The sequence below is a fragment of the Giraffa tippelskirchi genome, chromosome 2 (assembly GCF_054371585.1).
Source record: "Giraffa tippelskirchi isolate mGirTip1 chromosome 2, T2T-mGirTip1v1.2.pri, whole genome shotgun sequence".
NCBI classification, from domain to species: domain Eukaryota; kingdom Metazoa; phylum Chordata; class Mammalia; order Artiodactyla; family Giraffidae; genus Giraffa; species Giraffa tippelskirchi.
This window is the reverse complement of record NC_137276.1, coordinates 173,482,237-173,495,226: the sequence shown is the minus strand read 5'-3', so window position 1 is coordinate 173,495,226 and position 12,990 is coordinate 173,482,237. Positions and strand designations below refer to the sequence as shown.

At 38.0% G+C, this 12,990-nt stretch overlaps 1 protein-coding gene across 8 annotated transcripts in view; it reads right to left on the bottom strand.

The window, feature by feature from the left end:
- LSAMP (limbic system associated membrane protein) overlaps positions 1-12,990 on the bottom strand; it is a 1,066,465-nt gene that overhangs the window by 614,152 nt on the left and 439,323 nt on the right. The gene's annotated exons all lie outside the window — the stretch shown is intronic.

Here is a 12,990-nt window from a genome sequence, read left to right as displayed (position 1 = left end):
AAACCCACCTCCATCGAGTTGGTGATGCCATCCAATCATCTCATCCTCTGTCGTCCCCTTCTCCTCCTGCCCCCAATCCTACCAAGCATTACAGTCTTTTCCAATGAGTCAACTCTTCGCATGAGGTGGCCAAAGTATTGGAGTTTCAGCTTCAACATCAGTCCTTCCAATGTACACCCTGGATTGATCTCTTTTAGGATGGATTGATTGGATCTCCTTGCAGTCCAAGGGACTCTCAAGAGTTTTCTCCAACACCACAGTTCAAAAGCATCAATTCTGCGGTGCTCAGCTTTCTTCACCGTCCAGCTCTCACATCCATACATGACCACTGGAAAAACCATAGCCTTGACTAGACGGATCTTTGTTGGCAAAGTAATGTCTCTGCTTTTAAATATGCTATCTAGGCTGGCCATAATCTTCCTTCCAAGGAGTAAGCATCTTTTAATTTCATGGCTGCAATCACCATCAGCAGTGATTTTGGAGCTCAAAAAAATAAAGTCTGACACTGTTTCCACTGCTTCCCCATCTATTTCCCATGAAGTGATGGGACCAGATGCCATGATCTTAGTTTTCTGAACGTTGAGCTTTAAGCCAACTTTTTCACTTTCATCAAGAGGCTCTTTAGTTCTTCTTCACTTTCTGCCATAAGAGTGGTGTCATCCGCATATCTGAGGTTCTTGATATTTCTCCCGGCAATCTTGATTCCAGCTTGTGTTTCTTCCAGCCCAGCGTTTCTCATGATGTACTCTGCATATAAGTTAAATAAGCAGGGTGACAATATACAGCCTTGACGTACTCCTTTTCCTATCTGGAACCAGTCTGTTGTTCCATGTCCAATTCTAACTGTTGCTTCCTGACCTGCATACAGGTTTCTCAAGAGACAGGTCAGATGGTCTGGTATTCCCATCTCTTTCAGAATTTTCCACAGTTTATTGTGATCCACACAGTCAAAGGCTTTGGCATAGTCAATCAATCAGAAATAGATGTTTTTCTGGAACTCTCTTGCTTTTTCGATGATCCAGAAGATATTGGCAATTTGATCTCTGGTTCCTCTGCCTTTTCGAAAACCTGCTTGAACATCTGGAAGTTCACGGTTCACGTATTACTGAAGCCTGGCTTGGAGAATTTTGAGCATTACTTTACTAGCGTGAGAGATGAGTGCAATTGTGCGGTAGTTTGAGCATTCTTTGGCATTGCCTTTCTTTGGGATTGGAACGAAAACTGACCTTTTCCAGTCCTGTGGCCACTGCTGAGTTGTCCAAATTTGCTGGCATATTGAGTGCAGCACTTTCACAGCATCACCTTTGAGGATTTGAAATAGCTCAACTGGAATTCCATCACCTCCACTAGCTTTGTTCGTAGTGATGCTCTCTAAGGCCCACTTGACTTCACATTCCAGGATGTCTGGCTCTAGGTGAGTGATCACACCATCGTGATTATCTGGGTCATGAAGATCTTTTTTGTACAGTTCTTCTGTGTATTCTTGCCATCTCTTCTTAATATCTTCTGCTTCTGTTAGGTCCATACCATTTCTGTCCTTTATCAAGTCTATCTTTGCATGAAATGTTCCTTTGGTATCTCTAATTTTAGCTGCAGACCAATGGTACTTTGCGTTCATGCAAATAAAGAACATTTCTTTACTATCAGTTAATCCGTCTTCATGCATTTATTCTGAACACAGTTCTTAATTCAATAAGAGCAATGTTTTGATTTATACATTCAGGTTATCTCCAGATTAGGTATTTTTACTGATGCCAAAATAAAACTTAAAGGAAATTAAAGATGGAGAAAACATTACAAAGCTGTCCCTGTGAGGTCAATTAGCACCTATTAATATTTATGTAACCCATCACTTAATGCCAAATCAATCTTTCTAAAACACCTTTTGGCAATCAGTTCCATAACCTCTCAACAGATATTTTAACATAAAACCCAACTCTTTAGCTCTGTATTTTAAGAAAGCCATCAACATAATTCATCTTCTCTACTAGAACTATTTCTAAGAAAACAATTTCAAGCATTTCACCTTGTATCCATCCTTTCTTCACCCCACCAGTTCCAATACTATTTCCTCTATCACATACAGACTCACTATCGAATTTATTGGCCACCGTGCTACATTTTCTTCAAAGTCATAGCCCATTCACCTCTTTCATTTTCATGATTTTCATGACTGCTAATAAAATTTAAATTCTGAAGAGCCCTTTATTCTTCATAAAGAATATGTGTACCTGCAACACTTGAACACACATATACATACAATATATATTAGAAAAACATCATTAGCCTCCTTTAACCAATACAGTAACAGAGAATGCAGTTGGCTTGAAAATAACTCGCTAATTGGGGGGCCAGAATTAGAGCCAGCAACTCAGTTTAGCACATCTCTCTGAGTGTATTATGCTCCAGGTACCAACACTGCTTGCTCTTCTACTCCAAATCCTAGAAAGTAGAACCATGACCAGGATCCTATTCTGAGAGGTGGGGGTGAGGGTTAAACTTTGGAGTGCCTTTCTGAGAATGTTTGTTTCTGTCTAGGGCCTAAAACCAACCAGAGCTATCCCTCCCCTTCACAGTGCCCAACCAAATGTCCTAAAGGGCACCAAGGCTCATTACTATAGAGTCAACCTGAGGTTCTATGACCAGCCTCAGCTCCAGGTCAGTGGTCTGGTTAGTGAATTGCTCCTGGTGGCTGATATGGTATTTCCTTCAAGAGATATATGTGATTAAACTACCAGAATGGTGCTGACTCACTAATTTGGAGGACTTTTCATAGTCACATAGATAGATAGAGGTCTCTATAAAAATATTTTCTTATTATCCACTTACCCTCAGGGTGGGTTTCTTTCCATGGGTTTAAAGAAGAATGAGAAGAGGTTACAATAGTGCAGAGAATAACTTATTCTGTACATTTGCAGTGTATTTTAGAATTCATAATATTTGATACTCAGAACTTAAGTAATTAATTCAATAAATATTTATTGAGGGTCCTCTGTTTAGGCACTTAATTTGATGCCAAGGATTCTTAGACATACAAGATAGTTGGTATCTTTGATGTCTTGAGACTTGCAGTCTAGTGGTGTAGACAAAAATTAAACTAATTATAGAAATAAATAATCATTGTATGCTGCTAAGTCGCTGCAGTCGTGTCCAACTCTGTGTGACCCCATAGATGGCAGCCCACCAGGCTCCCCCGTCCCTGGGATTCTCCAGGCAAGAACACTGGAGTGGGTTGCCATGTCCTTCTCCAATGCATGAAAATGAAAAGTGACAGTGAAGTTGCTTAGTTGTGTCCAACTCTTAGCAACCCCACGGACTGCACATCGTATAAAACTACAATAATGTTAACTTGAGAACTCCCCCAAACCTCTCAATTAGAAGATCATTTCACCTAGTCTGTATGGTAGATATGGCCATAAGATAATTAAATGATTTACATTTACAGCTGATTGAATTGAATTTGACAAAGTTAAATTAACCTTGGTCAAGGTCACATAATATGTAGATGGCAGAATTAAAACACGTAACACAACTTACGTTTGGCCTGTTCGTTTTCTATTAGTAATTGCATAGAGCAAGGAAAAGTGAGTCCTACCAGATTTAAATGAGTTCATTCTTATTGAAAAGAGCGTTTGTGTGCTTGCAGGAATTTCAAATGTTGTTATTATACAAGATAGATTATAAAGACATAAAAGTCACCATCAATGAACAATTCAATTATATTACTGACTATAAGTTTAATTTCTACAGTAATTATAAATAAAGACGATCGCTTTTAATTGATCAAGGATATATCCTTATATGTTCTCATACACAGAAATTAAACAGTCTGCTGGAACCAAAAGTGTCTGGGTGGCCAAAGCTACCTCTCTGAGAAGGTGAGAAAGACAAGGAGGACCCAGACACAGAGATCCAGGGGTGGCCATTTCAATAAGTGAGTACAGCTAGTCTGAGTCATGTAAAATAAAGTATACGTTATTCGAAATGACAAAAAGGCCAGATCATGTGTGGCCTTTGTAAGCTGAGGCAGGAATTTCGATTTTATCTTAAAAGCTATGGGAAGACTGTGATGAGTTCTAAGAAGAGAAATGACATGGTGTGCAAACTTTCAGAAGATTGTTCAGATCAAGTGGGTATGTGGAATAGAAATAAAAGTTCATACAACTGGAAATAATACTTAAGAATCCTCTAAAGAAAGTCATAAGAAATTGAAGGAAAAAAAAAAAAACTGACCACAGGTAGATGCCATAAGAGTCAGCACAATCAAAATGATTTGTGATAAACAGAAGAACCAAGGTGAGAAGAAATATTTTTGACAAGCAAAGAAAAGGGTGATACATAGATAACCTGATGCAATGTTATAATCTGGATTCATATGTAGGCAAATATAGAATTAAAAGAGAAGAACCTAATCATCCTCATAAACTCACAAGCCTTCTGTGTTTAGAATTTCTGATTCAGCAATTATATAGTCACTGACTTTCCTATGTGTAAGACTCTATATACTTGGAGCCTTTTTAGGGCACCACCATACACTTTTTATAATAGCAACACTCAGCTGAGAACAAGGACTTTAGATGAGCAACTGACTCAACCTCATGGATCTTCTTATTGGTAAAATGGAGTCATCAATAGCATCAAACTCCTAGGTTGCTCCTAGGGTTGCTATGGGTAGAAAAAAGATAAGCAATATAAAGTGCTAGGCATAGTACTAGAACCACATGAAATTACAGTTAGCTATTACTATTATCTATATGTCAGATTAAAGTTATAGAATCTATGATTATTAAAATCAATGTTTCTTATACTTTGGTTGGCATATAATTGATGTATACCTCATTAACTGGTATTATCTAAGATTAATTATAGATTCATGTAATTATACCTTATATTTCCTCTACCTTTGTGCTTTTGCCTATCTTAATTGTCTTTGCTAAGTTGATGAATAAAGAAAAATATCACAGTCTCTACCCTACTGGTACCCTCCTGAAGCAACCAATTTAAACAGCCATGATGTATGCTATATTCTTCCATGCTCCTATTAACCTATATACCCGTTAAGAGGGTCATGTTTACAAAGTGGGGATCAAACTATATAAATGACTCTGTGACTTAGAAACACATTGAGGACATTCTTCTGCATTAATAGATTCAGATCCAACTCATTCCTATCAAAGATTGCATAATATTTCATAATATGAATATACATATCAACTTCAAGCATTCTTCTCTTGATGGATTTTTAGATTGGTTATAGGTTTATTTTTTGTTTGTTTTTATCTCTTACAACTATTATTATAGTTGGACTTATATTCTTACAATGGATAGGTTCAATGCATCAAAATCAGAATGCTAAATCAAAGGTTGCTTCCTACTTATATTATTCATTGTACAAAGATGTAATATAGGTACAATTGATCTTAATTCTGACAAAATGGACTTAGGTTTTTAGACTTCGTTAGCACTCTTATGGAAAGGTATTCTTGCTTTATTTTAAAGGAAATATTTACTCCCATTTTGTTACCATCACCTTTTTGGTGTCATCAGATTTAAACGCATAAAGGATATTAAAAAGTTGCTGGGTTCTTTCCTATAAAGCATTTCCTTTGGTCTCTCCCTACTAAGGATTCTCTTTGGCAGATGTACAAGTTCTCTGGGTCACTGAGAATACCTGATGAAACAGGTATTAACTACTTGACATATTTAGCACTGTGTGTTTGTACATGTACACATATGCATGTGTGCATTATACATGTATGAAGAACCGTGTATTTTGGTTACCTCTTGACTAACTTTTCACAGTCAGTATTATATAGGAGAACAAAGTGAATACAATTGATCATGACTGAAAATGAAGAAAATATTAGTATTATAAAGAGCATATTCTTCATCATGTCTTACAATAACATATTTTTTCCCAAAAGAAGCCATTGTTGAAGTTAATATGGTAAAGAAAAGGAGAGAAAAAAAAAAGATTCACTCTGCAATATTCAATTTTAGCACTACTTTTCAGAAACACATCACTTGTATAAACTGGAGATGCCTTGGACAATGAGCTATACCTGGAGGCCAAGAAGCTTTTGACAGAATTTGAAGATCTGCTATTTAAGATTTCACATTGTTTATTGGAGAATATATTCCTTGTAAGAAATGGGTCTTGTTTTTGGTGGCTGTCAAGCTGACTACCGCAGAGATCATCTCTTAGATGCCAATTTATTGAATCTTGATGTTCCCTGCTATGAGCAGCTGAATGTGAGCATCAGTGTTCCTCTTGGCCTAAGTGTCTCAGGACTACACAACAGGACTCTAAGGTGGGGGTTGGTAAACTATGACCCGAGGGCCAAATCTGGCCCATGGTCTGTTTTTTTAAACTCTTCAGGAAAAAATTATTTTTCATTTGTAAAAGGTTGCAGTTAAAGGAAAAAAAGAATATGTGACATGTGGCCTACAGAATCTAAAATACTTACTCTATCCTTTTATAGAACAAGTTTGCTGACATTTGCTCTAAGGTAATATTTAAATATTTTTTAATTTTTAAGAAATATTTTTTAATTTTAAAAATATCTCCAAATTTCTTGTTTGTTACAGCTTTTGCCTCTTTGGAGAGTAAAAAGTACACTCTTTCTCAATTTAACTTGAAGGTGAAAAAGGATATAGTGCCTTACTATGCTGAGTTACATTTGCTGAGAAAGTAAACACACACACAGACACACACACACAAGGACAGTCTTGAAGGAAAGATTGCTTTAAAAGGTAAACATGCATTATACAAGTTCACTTTGACCACAAATGTTATTAATCTCCTCTTGCCTGCTTCCCGTCAACAAAGAAGGGGGAGTTGTTAGCTGTTCCAACTATCTCACAGGGGTGTTAAAACTGAGATGAGAAGAGATCTGAGCTCATCACTAGATGCTATACTGATCCATGGCACTGCTATGACGATATATTGTTTAAGAGATTGTTAGTGAAAAGTTATTCCACAAGAATAACTATCCCAGGAGCAAGTTTGGAGGTCTCAGTGTCACCTTGCTATGTACTTGGGAGTATGTTTCACTGAAATACTCCCAAGTATCTGAAAGTTCTATTTTCTCCTTCCTCCACTAAGTCTCTGTAGCAGGTAAACTCCATTTCCTGTGCCATTGATTACTAGTAGATATCTGGCTTACTTAGATGTCTCATGGTTCAAAAATGAGTCATCACGGTGAAAAAGTAAAAAAAAAAAAAAAATGATGCCATGGACACACAAAGCAGACATACAAGGGAAATCCAGAATGCTATTATTTTAAAGCTAAAAGGACATTGTCATCATTTACCTAGTTCCTTTATTGTGGCTTATCCAGTTCCTTAATTCCTATAAACAGACACAGAGAAATGAAACGGCTTGCCCTTATGGTAGAGCCAGGATTAGATCTTGGGGCTCTTGAGTTCTCATCCAGTATTTTTTGCAACAAAAGGAAAAGGAAATAGGAAGAAAAGATGAATCATGGAGCTTGGGAAAGAAGAAGATGATAGAAAAATATAAATATACATTTTATTTATTTATATATATATAAATATATATATATTTATATATATATATTTATTTATATATATATAAATATACATTTTAAAGTATACAGAAAATGTCATGTAGGATCTTTATGTGAGGACAAATATTAACAGAAAGAAAAACTCAAAGTGGGTGATAAACTGGCAATGTATGTTCTTGGTCACCAGTGCCAGGATCATCCCCGTGAATTTGGGCCAAAATGCCACGACAATAATTAACTCCAGTACTTTGACAGATCATTATGAAAACATTAGCAGGGCATTAGTGAGAATCACCCATTTTTCACATATTGATTACATGCCACAGTTGGCTCGTTAGCGTATTGGTGCCTAATAGCTGCACTCTAACTAGCACTTTCCTCCTTCATCTGAGATCTAAATATGCTAAGCTCAAACCAAGTCATGTAAAGGGACTTTGTTAAATAAGTACAAATACATTTCACTTGTTTAGGAAGAAACCCATTAATCAAACCGGAGAATTATTTGGCCCATCGCTGCTTAGCAATGCACTGTAATCTACCACCTTCCTCTTTAAAGTGATGCATCATGTGTTTTGAGGCCAAAACCCAGTAGCACCATCCTCCGTACTCTACCTGCTTACTTCCTAGGCTGCTGCTGCTATCTCAGGTCTCGATTCAGGACGAGATTGCCTCTCACTTTATTGTCATTATTCCAAGGTATAGTCCTATATTTCATCCATCTCAGTCATCAATTGCCTTGACTCATGGAACCACTAAATCAGTTGTCCTCAGCAGCCTGTACATTAGAATCACCTGGAAAGATTTCAAAGAAATACTGACATATAATCCACATCTCAGCCCAAATGACTCAGAATTTCTGGAAGTAGGACCTTGGCATCTGTGTTTGCTTATTTGTGCTAGGCTCACAAGATGAGTCTGATGTGTAGTGGGGGTTGGGAGTGACTGCATTTGCAAATATATATTTAGATTCATTAACCTGAAGGACCAGGTGACATGGGATATACAGAGGGATAAAGTTAACAAATCAGCTGGATGATTCCCAATATTGATGACAGATGGTGCATTGTTCGCAGCACACGTGAACGATCTAAAATTCCTAAGCAGAGGAAAGGTAACTTTGAGGGGGCGTTTTGTGATTTTTTTTTCCCCTTTTCTTGCATAGCACCACCTGTCCACCCACACAGAAAACACATTTATTTCTGAGTCATATATTTTAGAAGGTGCAATCCTCTCACACAATTTTAAAGTGATTATCCTTGGCTAATTTGAAGAGGTCCAGCATGCCTACCCCGGGCAAAGCTCCCTCCCCTCTCCCTTTCCTCCTTGGCTAATTTGAAGAGGTCCAGCATGCCTACCCCGGGCAAAGCTCCCTCCCCTCTCCCTTTCCTTCCCTTCACTTTCAAAAGCTGTATGTAAAAACAACACTGACTAGAATATGTGAAATGAATTATTAAGATGCTTGGAGCTAAGCAATCTCTGAGGCTGGCTAGAGTATAGGACAAGCAGGGGTATGTGTAAGTCACTGAGCTGCACTCAGTCACAGGGTCATAACTTGGATCCTTTTATTTCCATGCGAAACTCAAGAAGGAGGAATACTACAAGATAAAATCAAAGAGAAAGAAGGTGAGGAGGAAATACTCTGCTTATGTCTCTCTCTCTCTCTCTCTCTCTCTCTCTTTCTCTCTCACCAAGAGCCTAAAAAGGAAGAGTGAAATGAGGTAGAATTGAAATGAGCTGCACAACTTTGGCCAAGATATCTCCTATCTTATGGATTCAGTTTCCATGTCTACTGCACGAGAAAATTGATTAAAATTCTTCTGATCCTCAGCAAGCAGTCAAGTGTTATGAGTCTATGAGAAAACTTCTTAGAGTCCCGAATTGTAGGGGACACACAGCTGCCTTCAGCAACGTAAGGTAGCTCTTTGGCATTACAGGATTTTTTTTTTATAGTCCCAGCTACATGAGAACACTCTTAAAGGTACAAGAAATAAAATAAAATGTGACCTGTTGAGGGTCAAGTTGAATCTCAAGTCCAAAGAGGCTATGCTGTAGGCAAGCTGTAAGCCGATCTAGCCTGAACATCAAAGTGTGTTTGTGTGTGCGTGTGCTGTGTGCTCAGCCATGTCTGACTCTCTGTGACCCCATGGACTATATAGCCCATGAGGCTCCTCTGTCCATGGAATTCTCCGGGCAAGAATAGTAGAGTGGGTTGCCATGCCCTCCTCCAGGGGATCTTCCCAATCCAGGGATCAACCCTTCAGAGGGCCAAACTACTCATCTCTGCAAACCTAAAGATTCACCAGGATCTCAGGCTCTGTCTCTCACCATTGTTAAGAGACTCTTGTAAGTCTCTTTACAGAAATGCCTTTATTTAATATATTTGCCTATTTTAAGATATCTATCCTGGCCAATTACCATGTGAAGCAGAATGGAGTAAGTAAAAGATAATGAATGCCTTGGGAACTATTTAGGCTATGTATTGGTTTTCTAGTGCTGCTGTAGCAGGCAGACTATTTAACTTAAACAACATAAGTTTTCTTTCTCACAGTTCTGGAGGTTAAAACTCTGCTGTCTAGGTGCTGGCAGGGCTGGCTTCTCTGAGGGCTGTGAGGAAGGATCTGTTCCAGGCCACTCTCCTTAGCTTGACCATGGCCATCTTTTCCCTGTGCTTTCAGATCACCCTCCCTATGTATCCAGGTTTCCTCTGCCAAGGATAACACTCATATGGATTAGGACCTATCCTAATGACCACACTTTAACTTGATTATCTCGATAACCTATCTCCAAATAAGGTCACATTCTGAAGAACTATTTTGTTTTGTTTTGTTTGGGGGTGGGGGTGGGGGGGTGGAACACCATTTAACCCATAGAAACAAGTGTTTTATATAGGCAAAGAAAGTCTTAGCAGTGGGTGATTCTAGTCAGTGTGTGTACATTGATCTTATTGAAATGTGAAGTAATCAAGTAAGGAATATTTATTATTATTGATATTAATACTACTATAAATAGATACCAATTACTGAGTACTTACCATAGGATTACCTTACATATATCGTTTTATTTAACCCTCAAAACAATTTTGTGAAATTTTTAATATGATATTTCTCATTTTATAAACAAGGAAACAAACTCTGGGAGAGCCCCAGGATTACATGGTCAAAAAAGCAGCAGAGGTGGGTGTATAATTCAGATTTGCCTGAGTATCCTAAAGCTCCAGCACACAGGAAGAGCCAATGACATAGTGGTTGGTTAGTGTGGCACAGTGGTAAGACAGTAAAAGGATTATCAGGGAGACTTTTTTCTAGTAAGTCTTTTATTAGCCACAGAATTACTTTCCCTGATGTTCTGTTCTAATAAAAAATATTATCATGATTTTACATCTCTTACCTCCTAAGTTCTACAGCCTTGAGCAGACACTCAAGGTAATCCACCATCTGGTCTACAACCCACATTGCTACTCTTCATGCCCACTAACCCACCACAGGTATTCCAGTGCAGTCATATGCCATGCATTCTTTTTCACTTACTCTAAAATGCCATCTTCCAGCCTGGAACATCTAGCTAATGGGATCAGAGAAATATTAATGGGAGAAGTAATATTTACACTGAATCTTGAAAGCTGACTAGAATATTGACAGGTGGAAGCTGAACCTTTAGAGGATAGAGGTGGACATCTAAGAAGAATCGGTATGAAAAAGGTGTCATAGCACAACAAATGTTGCAGAAGCATCAAAAAACATGTCAGATCACTTGACTAAGAAATTAGGACATCATTAGAAAGATGTCTACACTGACTCTGTTTTTCAGAGTTTCAAGTAATCTTGAAATGGGACAAAATCTAGAGATGGGACAATGTGGACTATTTCTTCATTTAGCTATTGGTTCTCAATTACTTTTGCCATTTTATGGCTCTGGACAATTTACACCAACAACCATCTCTATCACCCAAAAGGCACATTATTTTGCAATTGGCTGAATCTAACAAAAGGACTTTTCTACTTTTATAAATCTTTTTAAAGATGAAATTAAGGGCTCTTTTACTAGATGCCAAGGGAGGGCTTAGAGAAGAGAAGGCAGATAGAATACACACACACACACACACACACATACACACACAAGTGTGTGTGTGTGGTGGCCCAGCAATCTGGGAAAGGTTCTAATTTTCAGCTTCACTGTCTTCTTTCCCTGTTCCCAATCTCCAATAATCAAAATAAAGAGACAGATGAATACAAAATTTTCATTTGAAGATGATGCCAAAATGATTTGGCAAAAGACAACTGTAGGTCTCTCACCAGCTCTAATGTTCACTGGAACCACAGTTCTGAAAGTTCTGAGCACAAGCACATTTGAAGGTAAATCAAGTCTGTCAGCAGTCATCTTTTCAAAAAGATAAACCTAATAGAAAACACAAAGAAGAAATAGGAAACCAGGCCAGAGAAAGAGGAGGTGCTCTTGTGAATTTCCAGGAAAGGGTTGCTAGGCAATAGCCAGAGGATCCAGTCAAGGCACCCAAGTTCTTCTTGCAGATGTTACATTCCAGTCTTGCAGAGATGGAGAAGAGAGTTTCAACTGTCAAACAGGATGCTGAGACTTCTCTCCTGACCTTGGGCCAAGACAATCTGCTTTTTAACTGGAGGCAACTGTAATCCATTCTGTGAACAGATGGCATAGAGGAAAAAATGAAAACACTGGCTCTCTCATATCTATTCCAAAACCAGCCAACTTCCAGCTGTGGTAAGATAGGCAAGGGATGATAAAGGTCCTATTGGGTGGGGAAGAGTTGTGTAAAGAGCATAAAAGGTACTTTCTAACATAAAAGAAGGATGACAGGCAGAGAGGCCTGCTTTGGTTATAGTGATGCTGGATAAATTTACATTGTAGTCACTTTTATATCAATTATACTTCTTAACTCTTCTAGATCATCCATAATTTCTGTCTTTAAAACAGGCTTGTGTCTTGTCCAGATTCTACATTCTTTGTCCTTCTGAATATAACAAAAGATAGCTCACTATTATTTATTTTTCATTTTCTCTTCACATCAAACTATTGAAAGCCACAAACTGTATTGCTAAAGTTTGGCCATATGATTTACAAATGCATGACAGGGTCACAGAAAAGACTCAGCAAGAGGATACCCTTCCCTTAACATAATCAGGGAAAACACACAAGCAAGAGTGAATGTTCATGCTCCTGAAATGCGCAGTGATGGGATAAGGTCAACTGTGCACGTGATCTGAATATAGATTTTTGTGTTGATAGATAGATTTTTGTCCTGACTTCTCAACCTAGAAAGTGTTGATCATCAAAAGCACTACTAAGTCTATGAAAATTTAGCTTAAAGTTCTAAAAATAGAATTTCAGGCACAATATAAACTCTAATTACTTAGGGAAGAGTGTGGAGGTTTTGACCCCAAGCAGCAAGCATTACCACAGCAGATTATTACTGCTGAATCCTGGCTAA